At 39.6% G+C, this 13,849-nt stretch overlaps 1 long non-coding RNA gene across 1 annotated transcript; it reads right to left on the reverse strand.

The window, feature by feature from the left end:
- Positions 1-814: 814 nt before the first annotated feature.
- On the reverse strand, positions 815-5,541 carry LOC145552610 (uncharacterized). The gene is made up of 2 exons (XR_014088718.1): positions 4,696-5,541; positions 815-1,286 (listed from the first exon to the last, which is right to left on the reverse strand). It is a non-coding gene; the product is annotated as an uncharacterized LOC145552610 (long non-coding RNA).
- Between the last annotated feature and the right edge of the window lie 8,308 nt (positions 5,542-13,849).

Genomic DNA, 13,849 nt, shown 5'->3' on the forward strand with positions numbered 1-13,849 from the left:
AAACTAGATCAAAAATACTAATATTTTGTGTTTTTGCAGTGTAAGCAAAACCTCACTGCTCAGATTGTTTCTATCAAACCAACATGTCCCATTGCTTTAACTCATTTATCTAACAGCGAAAGTAAATATTACTGATTGTTTTATTGGCTGTAAGTAAAATAGCTGCTACAATCAGTTTGTCCTGTAATGTAAGAGACATCTAGTGATTTACTGAGTTAGCACATCATTTAATTTTATTTTTAAATGATAAAACTAAAGTTTTTTCAGGATTTCATTCCAAGTCATAAATTGTAACTTAGATTAAAACGACATGGCACAAATCTGATTCATTCCGAACAGAAATCGTCTGGAGTGGATTTTCATGCACATTAATTGTTGAGTTAAAACATATTTTTTGTGTAAGAAAATATGGCGTTTGGTAAGATGAATAAAACCTGGCAGTAACTCCAATGTTTAGTCCAGAAATACAAAAATCGTGAGTCATAAATTGTGTTTAATCCGTTATATCATAAAGATTGTAACATAAATCATCCATTACTTTTTATTTAACACAATCAGGTGTATAAGTTTGGAGGTTTGTGTCGCCGTCCCTGCTTTAGAGTATCATGTTCTGAGTAAAATGATGTAAATTTGCTCTGAGAAGATTAAAAGTTGTGACAGAAACTGGCAAACGGTGGTCCATGTGACACAAATCCTGCCAAAGCGAGAGCATTTTGTTGATAAGGCCGTCCTGCAGCAACAAGCCGCCCCCGTATCCCGAAAGCAATCAGTGACTCCAGAGCCTCTTCATGCTCTTTGAACACACTGCAGTTTATTTATTTTTTTTGCTGCGAGGATTAATCAATCATCCTTGTGAGTCACCATCACGTCATAAGAATCTAATGAGCTTCAGCGTGACAAAGTGCCTTGATAACTTCAGCTGCAATTACACAGCGACTCACGTTTAACTTTTTCATTAGACGCCACATAAGAATGGTTTGGTGAGTGATGCTGCAGTGGAAATGCATTAAAGCGTCTTATTCCCCATGGAGAAGGCCTAACTGCTACTGGAATCTGGTTTTCCACTATCAGAGGTGCTAATAATCAAAAGACACATCAATATCATTGGAATGACACCGTGATGTTATTAAAAAGTGAAGCATTTCATAACCTGTCACGCAGGTACTCCAGCTGTAATCTAGTACCGGACGCCGTCACGAGTGCATCTCTGCAGGATGTGGCCTCACGCTTTGCTTTTCTCATCCCTGACTTGTTGTCAGAGGTAGATGCAGTTTCCCTGTGAAACCCTGTGAATGGTGCAAATCATAAACACCTCGTAATGTTGGGGGAATACTCCGGTACTTGGCTACATTGATTCTGTGTCCTCTGCAGCAGCGTGAGGACCGGATTACTGGTGTTTAGACTTTAAAATAGCTGCCAGAAATGCACATTTGCATTCTGGGGGAAGACCATGGATGGAAATGGTAATGACAGGACAGTCATTTGACTGGGTGGGGGGACAAATGGTAGCGTACCGCTGAGTGCTGGGGGGGGGGACAGACAGACGGACAGCGTATTGCAAGAAGGGGGAGGAGGTCAGACTGTACGCTAACCCCCCAGATATGCTATTTTATTTATATAATTATAAGTAATTTCCACTATCAGTGATGTTGTGTCTACCTGAGGATTCCTCTGGTCATTATCTTTCATTAGAGCCTCATTGATGACTGTATGTTGAAGCTCTGAGGAGTTACAGTCATTTGGAGTTTGTATATCAGGTGTTGTCCAAGTTCACCATTTGAAGACTCCAAATGGCGAACTTGGACAACACCTGTACATCCTCAAACATAAACATGTACAAAATGACATTTCTTTATTTGTGACTGCAAAAACAGAAAATTTAGCTCGTCGTCTTCATAAAGAGACAAAGCTTTTGCATGTACTCCAACTTGTTCAAGAACAGCAGCTGATTTAATTTGGGTATGCTTTTTCAGGCATTTTGGTTCAGCGGTTAAGCAAGAAGGAAAGGATCAGAGTTCTTAGGGAATAAGAAGATAAAACCAGCAGCTAACAATGAGGGGAAGGAAAAAGTCATTACTGGAGTTGGTTATTCGAGAACCACAACGCAAAGCTTTATCCAAGATATCGGCTTCAACTGTTGGATTCCTTGAGCTGAAACAAAATCAGAAGTAAAAGAGGAACTGGTCTGTTGCTCCTCTTTTCATATTATTTAATTTCACATTTTAATTGTCTGGAGGAAAACAGAAATATTACCTCCACTCTGTTACTGCAGAAATCTACCTGTAAATTATGTAGCACTTTACTCTAAAATTGAAAATGAGAAAATGTGATATTCCAATTTCATTCAGATATAAACAACAATCGTCAAAAAGGAAAGCTGAAAATGAATAGTTTTACTTTCGTGTTTACATTTTAACAACGGCAATAAGGCAACTTTAACAAGCAAGCAATATTACAGCGTTTACTCATTTTTAAAGGTAAACTGGGAACCAAAGTCACTCATCCCGCCCCTGGTCGGCTGCCAGTAGTATGTTGGGTCCAGAAGGTTTCACAGGCAGATGGAGGACGTGTCCTTTCTGCCTCCTACAGCCTAACAGGACTCAGTCACAGCATGCTAGGACACAATTTAAAGTTATGACCTTTGAAAAACTTTCCCTGGCCTTTCCCTGTTATGTTACTTTTCTTGCAGAACAAATAAATATCCTGCAGCCCGATCACGTCTCCATAATGCACAGCTGTAAGTCCAGAAAACTCAGTTTGGACATGACGATGCTTCTCTGGTCAGCTTCATGCCAAACACTTTGTAACATCAGTTCAAATTAATATTTAATGATCTCCACTGGGAATCACGGCGGCTGCAGCAGCGATAATGAGAGAGAAAAATAAACAAAACTATGTGCAGCAGCAGCAGCAGTAAGTGAGTTTGAACTTTTACTGCCAATAAGTTTAAAGTTAAACAGGCTGAAGCAAATCAGACTGCCCCAAATAAACGATGTGCTAATTGGCAGTAGATATTACATTTGTAATTCATAACCACATATGCTCACAGAGAACTAATAATACACACAGCAGGCCATATTAAATTAAAAACAATGCTCAACAAATGCCATAAAAAAGACTGGCATCGTTGTTCGGATAGCAACATTTAAATTACTGAACATGAAAGAATTTTCTCAGAAAGCACCAAATAACTTCTACCAAGGTAGTTATAAAAAAAAAATAAAAAAATTAGGCTGTAATTTCAAGAAGTTCCAGGAAGCATTTTAAGATGTAAGAGTAAGCTATCATTTGGGGGAAATATTCAGTCAAATTGCTAAAAACCAAATCCTGAAGCTCTAAAAAGTACACCAGTAAGTACAGAGAAATATCAGGCTCCAGGTCTACTACTAATACAGGATGTTTCCCAAAAGTCGTCAGGAAATCAACCCTGTAGTAACGTATAAGTTCAGAGAAGATGCTTGTGGTTAAATATAATAACTTTCGCTTTTAATCATTTTTTTACTTTGACCCGTTTCTGAACCTGTGTCTTTCCTCCCATCTAGCCAGGCTCACCCCCGGGTAAATCTGTAAACAAATGGATGTTTCCCTTTCCTCTGTGATATTCAATCGCTCCAGAGGAGATGGACTGTGAGACACAGTAGTTGTGCAGCCGACTCAGAGCTGTTTAACTCTGTGACCTTTCTAAAATGACCCCAGTGGGCACAGCAACACAGGTCTGCTCCGCTGGACTTCAGTAAGGCTCAGCACCACCGCTTACCTTCGTAGAAAGCGGTGAGAGGCTGACAACCTGGATGCTCTTTATTTCCAGACAAAAAAAAAAAAAAACACGTCTTTTTGAATGTTTTCACAAGTTAAAGGAATGAGATGGGGGGCGGTTGGCCTCAGCAGACCTTGATAATCACAACCACACGTCTCAAACTCTCACCAACCTGCTGATCAGACGCCGACACACTGAACAAACAGAAAAAATCTCCATGCAACCAAAACATCACACCTGATTTTATCACATTCAATTTTTATAGCTTTTCTGTAAAGCTGCACAACAACGTGTTGCATTATAAGCATTTTGAATATCCCAACTCAAACAATAACAGTAAAATTAAACATAGTTAGCGGTTGCTATGGTAACCACCAGCCGCCAACAGCAGCTAACAGAACTGAGAACACCAACAAAAGTCTGGAGAAAGAATAATTTAACCAATTGCTTTGGCAAATTTCACATCTACAATGTTAAAATAAAACCGGGTTATTACTGACCCATTGCAACTGCGTCACTTTAATCATTCGAGGCGCGGCGATGGACGTCCGGAAGTGAGGGACGGCCATTTTATTAATGGCTCCTACTTGTTTGAGTCTGTGAACGCAACATACCTGGTTGGAGCTCAAAGAAGTGGTAAAAAGTTGGAAATAGCTAGCTCAGAAACCGACTCATTTGTTGATTTGTTGATCAAATTACCGTGTCTGCCTGAATTCACATCATTATGTCATAAACAGCGTTTCCCCTTAAACCGGAGCAACATTATAAACCTACAGAAGACGAGATGCTAACCAGTTTTTTTTACCCATACATGCTAGGCTACATGACGGTGGGGTATTGTCTCCATGGTTACCGTTAGACACGTACCTTTTCCATAACGCGATATTTAATATTTTTCTAATCACACTTATAAAAAATATGAAGGTTAATGTTATTACCTCGTATGAAGTGTTTGCTGCAATTCACGATTTCACCGAGGGCTGTCAGTCATTATGATTAACAGCTGTTATCCATCGCCGCTGTATCTTTCCTCGTTAAAAGTTATAAAATAAAATGACAAGTTTGGTTTCTATCCTTGTCTGTTTGTGCAGCTGACCGCGCAGCATCCTGTGGCCATTTTCAAAGTGAAATCAACTAAACAGAAGCGATATTAGGTTACAGGCGTCTGTTTTTAGCCTAGCTTAAAGTAACGCATTTGGTTGTTTAGACGCCCGTCATGGCGGAATCTGGAGAACGTGACGTCACGTGAAAGAGATCAATAACTAGAAGCACATCTGAAAGATGCAAATGTTTCCATCAGTGATTATTCTCGTCACTCAGCTTTGCTAGAAGAGTAAAAGTTTTTACATTAGTAACTGTCAATAAGAACCATGACATCTAACCAACCAATACAAACATGCAGTATCATAAAGATGTGGACAATAATGGTCAGCGCTAACTTCATTATCCACAAATGGCCAGGAGATGCCACCACCCTTAGTTTTTACTTGAGTAACTCACATGTGGACAGCTGGAGGCATTTCTGTAAATGCTCTTTTTTTCATTGCACTTATATACAGGAATACATTTCCTGACTGTCCCCAAGCATTTTACGTTAAAAAAAATAAAACTAAGTGAAAACAGACCCAGGGAGAAGTGTTTTTCCCACTTTTTCCTACTTCTGTCCTATTTAAGCTGTTTATAATTCTGCCTTCAGGCTGTAAATTATCATTTTAAACTTTAAATTCTGAAGTTATGCATTTGGTTTTCAAAGCGGCTCTTCTAAATGCAATTATTTTACCATAAACAAATTGATAATCGCGTATTCAAGAATTATTTTATTGTTTTTTGCACCATAAAACAAACAAAAAAAAAGCAGGAGTCATTGAGGTTTTTTTTTTCAGAAATTTGCTGTTTTTGAAGCCAAATGTGAACCAACCTTTGTGCCAAACTGTTGGATTTTGGAAAGCACCTTCTAATTATCATGATCTTTGTGGAGGTTTTTTTTATAATCACGTTTGTAAACTGCAAAAATTAATGCCTTTGAGTATTAGTGTGTTGTTGTGATAATAAGGATTTACACTTCATTTCTCAGCCCAAAAACTGTTTCAGCTCATTCTCAGCTGGAATTATAGGCCTATTACTGTTGGCACAGAAAGCAGCAGTTTTCATGGGAAATGAAAACCCAACAGTGCCATGAATTTAAAAAAAAGGTTGATTTTCTAGGCTGTTTAAAATTTAATGGAAGGAAATGAAAAACTCCAAAACGAAAGTCATCAGTAGCCACATTTCTTCACCAAGACGTTTATCCTTCTTCTAGGTATCATGTGTCGTTTTTGCTCATATTAACTGTTTTCTCTGTTTTCTATCTATACAGGATGAATCAGTTATGTGTTCAGTCGTGTCTTTTTTCTGGACAAAACCATTGTTGAAACTATTGCTGCCACTTACTTTGCACTGATTTTGTTTTTCTTTCTCAGAGAAAATACAAAGGGTGAAGAGCATGTGTCAAACTCGAGGTCCGTGGGCCAAATCCGGCCCACCGCAGCTTTTTATGTGGCCCTGTGGATTCTAGACTAAACATTAAATGTGCTTAAATATTATGTTTTCAATCATATCAATGCAGTTTTTATCTATTTGCTGCCAAATTACATCAGTAAGTCTCTCTGGTTTCTTGAAAATTATTGTGAAAATTCACACACAATCAATAAATCCCTGTACTTTTACGTGCCAATACATAATTGGGAATTTATTGCAGATTTTTCTCAAAAATTGTCAATAAATCTTCTTACTTGTATTAAACAGTTGTGTCAGCCTTAATTGATATCAGTCTATAGTCCATGAATCACATTTACTGTCATAAATATGTGCAAATATTTCCCAATTAGTAGCACAAACACTTTTTATTGCAAAAAATCACACAAAGTATCGTGAAATCCTGGAGGAATTGAAAAGATGTTGAATCATATGATTTAATTTTAAGAATTTATTGATATTGTAACAGTTTGTGATCAGGTTTTATCAATATATTCTGGCACAACCGGCCCTTTAAGAGGATTCAGGATCTTGATTTGGCCCAAAACCAAAATGAGTTTGATGTAGAAATCCAGAGATGCTGCAATTCAATTTATGTAAATTTCATGTTTTCACTCCTAAATAAAAAATACTCATGGATCAGAGTTGTTGGGAATTTTTTTTGAGCAAAGAACTGTTGCTGAGTTCTTTATTTTTATCAACTTTTATAAATAAGTGCTGAATTTGATGTTCTGTGTTTGAATTTAAGTGCGCTAACTGAATACGAATCGTTCGTGGAAAAACTCGGATCGATTCAAACCCAACTTGCAGCAAACTGAATTTTAACTTAGTGATTTTTTACCATTAAATCTATAAAATTAAAGCTCTGCATTTGTTTTCCTCAAGAAAAGTAAAAGTTTTGTGTAAAATCTTGGCATCAATGTGAGTAAAGTTCCAGTTTATTATTGTTCATGTGTGTTTTCATTTTAAAAAATCCAGTCACACACTTGTATGGGGCAAAAGGATAAACCCACACACACACGCACACACACACACACACACACACACACACACACACACACACACACACACACACACAACGATATCTCTTCTTCTCCAGCCTCTTCAGTGGCCCACCCTCCTTTAAAAGCTTTTTTAATTACGGCAGCCATTAAAGCAGGGCTGGCTCTTACAGAGCATCTACCACTGCCCCTATGAGCCAGCCACATGCTTACATGCATTTATGCAACCGCAGACACACATGCATATAGAGAACACACAAATAGAATCACATGAGATAGCGTTCGGTCCTAAATGCCCCAACCAGACAACCAAACTGGCTCCAGAGGCATTAAATCTTTTTAATCGCGTTTTCCAGAGTCTGGTGTCATTTAGGTGGAAGAGCTGCAAGAACAGAGCAGGGAAGAGAGGAAGGAGGATGAAGGAGAGCCGAAGACGGAGGGAGATAAAGGGCAGCGACGAGCAAAGCAATAAAACACTGTTTCCATGCTGGCCTACAGCGGAGGTGTGTGTCTGCTGCTAGATTGTTCTCATCAAAAACTGAAGAAGTGAGGCTAAATATAGAGGAGCTAACCGGCAGGATGGATGCCTCCGTCGGTAAAAACAGATAAGTACGCTTTAAAGTGTTGATTCGCTGCCATAAAAACAGTCACAAGGAAATCTGGAGTGAGTCTGACCGCATAAAAGACACACTGTTAAAGTAAAATGGATTCAGCAGAGGTCGGGTCCAGTCAAATCCAAAGTCATTCACTTTGAACCGAGTCTTAAATAATCAATTTGAACAAATATGATAACATTTGTAGAGAATACTTAATTTAAAAAGTGTTATTTTCCAACAGAATAACCTGAAGGCAAAATTTCAGCAAAGCATTAGGGCCATTGTAGTTGGGTGGAAAAAAAGAGAGGAGCAAATTTCTGCCAATTTTAACATCAGTTTCAGAAATTTCCAAGGAACAAAGCTTCGAAATTTCACAGTTTGAAAAGTTGTACATTTTGGGATTAATCTCGGAAATGTTCTTGAAATAAACTTGGAAATTTCTGTGCCTCAAAAGTCAGAAACATTTATGTCTCGAGTCATAAATGGTAAAAAGAAATTCACACTTTGTATGTTTTTGTACTTCCATTTGGTTTCTGCTGCTTCTAAAAAGAGAAACAGAAATGCTTAAAAAAAACACAATGGGTTTTTGGAAATAAAATGTTTGTTGGTGGCTGGAAAATGACCAAAAAACTCCAGAATGTAAAGTCACAAATCAAGCTTAGCCTGTTACCTAGCAACCCCAGTAAAGCCCTGTCGTAACCTAGCAACCCACACTGAGCTCCACCACGTTTCGCCAGCTGGTTTCACCACCGTATGATCTGTACAATGACTGCTGGAGAAGACAAGTGGTTTTTGTTGACATACAATCCAGAAGTCACTTGCTGCATTCTTGTTGGTTGTGCAGGAGGCTCCACGTATGCTTTTCAAAGATGTATGTCTGTATAATTGCACATCTGTTTGCAGCTATTTTCACGTGTGAGTTTAAATACTGAGTTCTCTCCAAATCACAGCCAACAGCTTATTTGGATTTAAGGTAAAGCAGCTCATTCTGAAAGGAGAACTGACCAGAGTCAAATCTAATTACAATGATTTTTGTGCAAAAAACCCACAGACCGAATCCTAACCTGTTCAAGGAAGCATAACAGGTCACTGTTATGCAAGTCCAAGTCAAGTCAAGTCCAAGTTTGTGACCTCAGTCTGACTTTCTTTCACACCTGTGGTGTTTACACATGTAGAGGTTTAAACGGTTTAAACGCTCCCCGGCCAGTTCTACCTGCATGAACGCGTCGCCGTTCATGGGATGCCAACGCCGTCTGGCCTACATGAGACTCTAATCTAATTGTCACTGTTCAGAAAGACGTGTTTGACCCCTGGGTTTCTGGGGTCACGCTGGCTTCCTGTTTGGACCAATGGGGGGACTCCATCGGGGGTCTGACATGCTGCTAAAGCCGCTCTCAGGTTACGCTGCCCTGGCCTGGGAGCCGCTCTGCCGCCGCGGCGCTTTTCAAACACGTCCATATGGGATGTGGAGCGGCCGGGTGGGGCTCAGCGGAGCCGCAACCCTCCCCACTTCAAAGAGTCCCAGTCAGTCTCATCCCTGGGGGGGTCCTGCTGCTGCAGCCCTCGGCGCTGCCACCAACGGGTCGGCATCACGGCGGTTTGTGACGCAGGTCCGCCTGAAAGGCCTTGAAGTCTGACACCTTCCCAGCAGACCGCGCTGATGGCCTTTCCTGTGTGTCCCTGACCCTCAGAGCATCCCAGCTGATGGAGCTCCCACTTTGAAGTGCAACCCGAGAAAACCACATCAGAACCACGGCACTTCCTTCAGCCCAGCCGTATAAACCATATGGACCAACCTGCTGTGGCCCCGGACCTTAAAACGAAGCACTCACAGCATATGGACACGTTGTCTGTTATCAGTTTAGAGGACCAAAAATGGAGGCAACAACAAAGCTTGTCTTGTTCTCTGGGTCACCGTTCTGCAGTTGAAAGCGTTTGGTGAATGATCCTTTAAAAAGCTAAATGGTGACGTCCAGATGACCTATGGATTATTGTGTTTTTTAGTGCGTATATTGATTTTCTGGTTGGCTAAAGTGGAGGTACTTTCCTAATTCAGAAGAAAAAAAACACTTCTTCACCTCCATTATGCATGAAAATGTGATTTTTCTTCCAGTCGTGTTGACTGGATAAAGACCAGACCAGCAGGTTAATTACCCAAAGCCCTAAATACCAATAATGTTCCCCGTTAGACTCTCACTTTCCAGAAGACGGATTTGAAAAACAACCCAAGCCACCAGAAAGCGCCATCATTAGCAAACGGTGGAGCGTGACCTTTTGACACCACTTTGATTTCTATCCCGACGCTCTGATGCTCATCGCTCATCCTGATTGGATGAACTGCAGTCGTAACAGATTTCAGCCAGAAGGACCAAATGCATTCAGGCTCGGCCCCCCGGGGCCTCCAGCTACAACCAGGAAATGTTTGAGAGCGGACCAACCAGCCCGCCTGAGGTCAAAGGTTACACAAAAAGTCACTCTAGTTTAAGCTACGTCTTCGACAAAGACTAAAGGGTGAATGTCATGGCTCTCAGTGGGAAACCCTGAGATGTTTATTATTGGTGTTGGAGGGAAAGTGCCACAGGTGAAATGCAGAGGTGTTAAAATCAACCAGCTCTCCCGCCGAGCAGCTCGTCAAACCCAAACGAACAGGAAGGCAACAACTTAGCGCCTAACACCTTTGGACGTAAGCAAAGGCTGAGCAGAGGTCAGCTGGCACAACTCGACGGATCAGAAGCAGATGAGCTGATTATGATGAAGAACCGGAGCAGAAACTGAGAAAAAACAACAGAGAGATCAGATATAATCTCTAATTTACTGCATCTGTCACAAACGTAGTTTTTAATAATATCAAAAGATATGCAAATAATCAGAGTCTAAAACATGTTTGAGCATTTTTAATAGTTTGGGTAAAGGTTGTGTAAAGAAGATTATAGGGACGCTGGAAATAAATTATGACTTTTCTCAGAATTACAACTTCTGGTCTCAGAAGATTAAAGTGAAATCTGAGAAAAACATGAGAATTTTCAGATTAAAATCAGAATTGTGCGATTAAAGTAAAAAATCTGACTAAAGTAAGGAATTTGAGATTGCATTCAGAAATCTGAGAAAAACATGAGAATTTTCAGATTGAATTTATAATTCTGAGATAAAAGTCATAAATCTGAGGGAAAAGTAAAAATTCACAGATTAATGTCACCATAAATTAAAGAGTAAAACTGGATTATTAATTCCTTTAATATTCAAAAATTGCTTTAATCCATCGGCAGATGCTAACATAAAGTTAGCATCATAATAAACATGACATATTTTAGACGTGTTGTTTCATCTAAACTAGTTTAGATGGACAGCGCAGCTGATGGTCAGCGACAGAAACCTTCGCTGCAGCTGCATCTCAAGCGTGGATGAAACGGTTTGGGTGGAGGCTGCAGACCTCCATCCACACGAGTCTCGCTGTCAGGTCTGGAAATGATTCGCTTTTCTTTAATGAGGCAGGAAGAAAAAAGAAGAGCAAAATTATAAAATGTGTTGCACTTCCTTTCTGAAACTCAATTAACCCTGGTGGGACATAAAGATGGAGGAACGACCTTTGTCCTGGGGAATTAGACACATACGTAAGATTTGAAATGCAATAAACTTTAAAACAAAAGACCATTTTTAGAAAAAGGAAATTAAATCAAAAGAAAACAGGGATCTGTGTCCTGAAAGATGCAAAATTTTAAACCTCCTTTATCTACAGGACATTTAATCTGTGATCCCATGCAGCTTATTCGTTTCTGTTTTCGGGCGGTGCTCCTCTCCTCCAGAAAGCCATCGATTAGCAGGGGGACACGGCGACGGCCTGGCCTGTCACCGAGCCGCTCATGGGGATCAATCAGTCTATTGTTGGCTTCAAGTGCCTCATATGTCTCTGCAGCTTCAAGTTCACAGCCAGGCAGGAAAGGAGCTGAGCAAGAAGAGGCAAAAGCAGGAAATAATTCTGGATTTTCACATCATGTTCTTCCTACAGCCATTATCTACTGTATGCAGTCGGACCGGAAGAAGACAGAAACAAATAATTCCTGATTTTAAGGGAAATTAACTCAATAGAGCAACAGCAGCTTAATGGTTATGAGGTTTTAAGTTTGGTTACAGCGCCGCCCAGTGGCTGATGGTGCTGCTCGCCTCTAAATCTCACAGAGATATTTATATTTTTACATTATGCAGTGCAACAAACATCTAAAATTACATAAATTGTGTTTCTAACTTTAGGCAAAATGTTGTAAATGCAAAAATGAATCATAAAAACATTACATTTACTCTACTGTTCACTAATCTTATCGTTTTTAAGTTATTGTGCAAAAACATCTGGAGCAATAATCACAAAACTACACTAAAAACAATACAAGACTAAAAACAAGAGCAATAAAAATAATCCATCAGGTTGGATAATTAAAACAAAACACAGAATCTAAATTATTAAAGTTTGTGATTCTTTACAAAGGAAAAAATAAGAATATTCAACAATTCTTTAAAACTAAACATTTATAACAGGGTAATTAAATTTTAAATATGCAAATTGAAAACACATAGAAAACTTGTATCAGTAAGAGAAGTCAAACTGTGGAGAAAACAGAATATTGAACATAAAACTGTTCAAATATGAACATGAATATAATTCAATATCATTAGTAAATTATTTTTATTGAAGTTAGTTTTGTTTTTTTGGTCAACGTCCATGTTGTCCACAGATGGAACAGCATCAACAGGTCAGTGTCTTCTCCTCTCAGCTCTGAAGCAGGTTTATCTTTTCTTTCTCTGCTCTGATCCTGGACAGCTGACCAGTGGAGGTTGTTGAAGCCAGTGGCGGAGCCAGAGGGGGGGCAGGGGGGCCAGTGCCCCCCCTGTCATCTGATTGACCCCCCCAGTGGATTGACATGTAACAGCACCAGGTCATTCCTGTACATTATTTGGAATCATTCTAAGTCAACCTAATATCTAAAGAAGAAAAACAATAATAAATATATGAAAAGAAAATGTATAAAACTTTATATAAGTCCATGTGATGACATAAATAGATTTATATCAGGTGCGATACCAGCCTCCTTTATACTCATAACAAGCTGAAATTCTTCTCCTGGATGTTTCAGTTGCTGCGTTGTGGTGCAACTCAAAGGCTAAAGCACTTCATACCTGGTGGTGATGGTAAAACACCAATAAGTATTGATCCTACGCAAAGAAGAGAAAAAACCGAAGAGGGGCCGACAATGTTCGTAGTTTGGAGCAGAGGTTGTGCTAGAGTTTTTTCGTTGTCCGTCAAACGAAACATTTATTATTTCACTGCGAGAACGTTTTTGAAATCAGGTAACATTTCAGGAAATGACGTGATTAGAAGACGACAGAACTCTGATCGTTTCCTAATCCCGCACTGACTTCCCTCAGCGGGAAAAACCCCCCGCAGAAGCGGATCAGCTGCTGGACGCTCCAAAGCCTCTGGTCCGTTAAAGCGTCCAGATCAGAGATTATTCTCTGACAGATATTGTTCTTAGTATGAGTAATAATGAGCTCCACGATGTTCTCTGTGCGTAAAGTTGAAACTGTCTGCGCACCAAGTGTCAGCTGATCAGTCTGGACAGAAACCAGCGAACTGCTCTCTGTTCTTATCAAGACGAGGTGAGAAGGGAATCTGACATGTTAACTAGGTTAAGTTTTTACTGGTTTTGTTTTTAAAACACCATTAACATAAGCAGTGTAACTATATATTGTATATTTGGCGTTTGTCATCTCATGTGTGATTAATTGGTGCGTAACGGTGGAGCATTTATGAGCATTTATTGCCCAGCGCTCTGCGCTTGTTTCTGCCTATCGGATCTGCACTTTAATTTCTTTCCTCTCTCAACAGTCAGCTGTTTTTCCTCTACTTAAACTACAATAAGTAGATCACATTCTCTTTAGCTTTTCTCTGTGTGCTCCAAACTCATTAAATGTAAACTCATTAGAAGCCC

This window comes from Poecilia reticulata, chromosome 8 (assembly GCF_904066995.2).
Source record: "Poecilia reticulata chromosome 8, P_reticulata-male-v2, whole genome shotgun sequence".
NCBI classification, from domain to species: domain Eukaryota; kingdom Metazoa; phylum Chordata; class Actinopteri; order Cyprinodontiformes; family Poeciliidae; genus Poecilia; species Poecilia reticulata.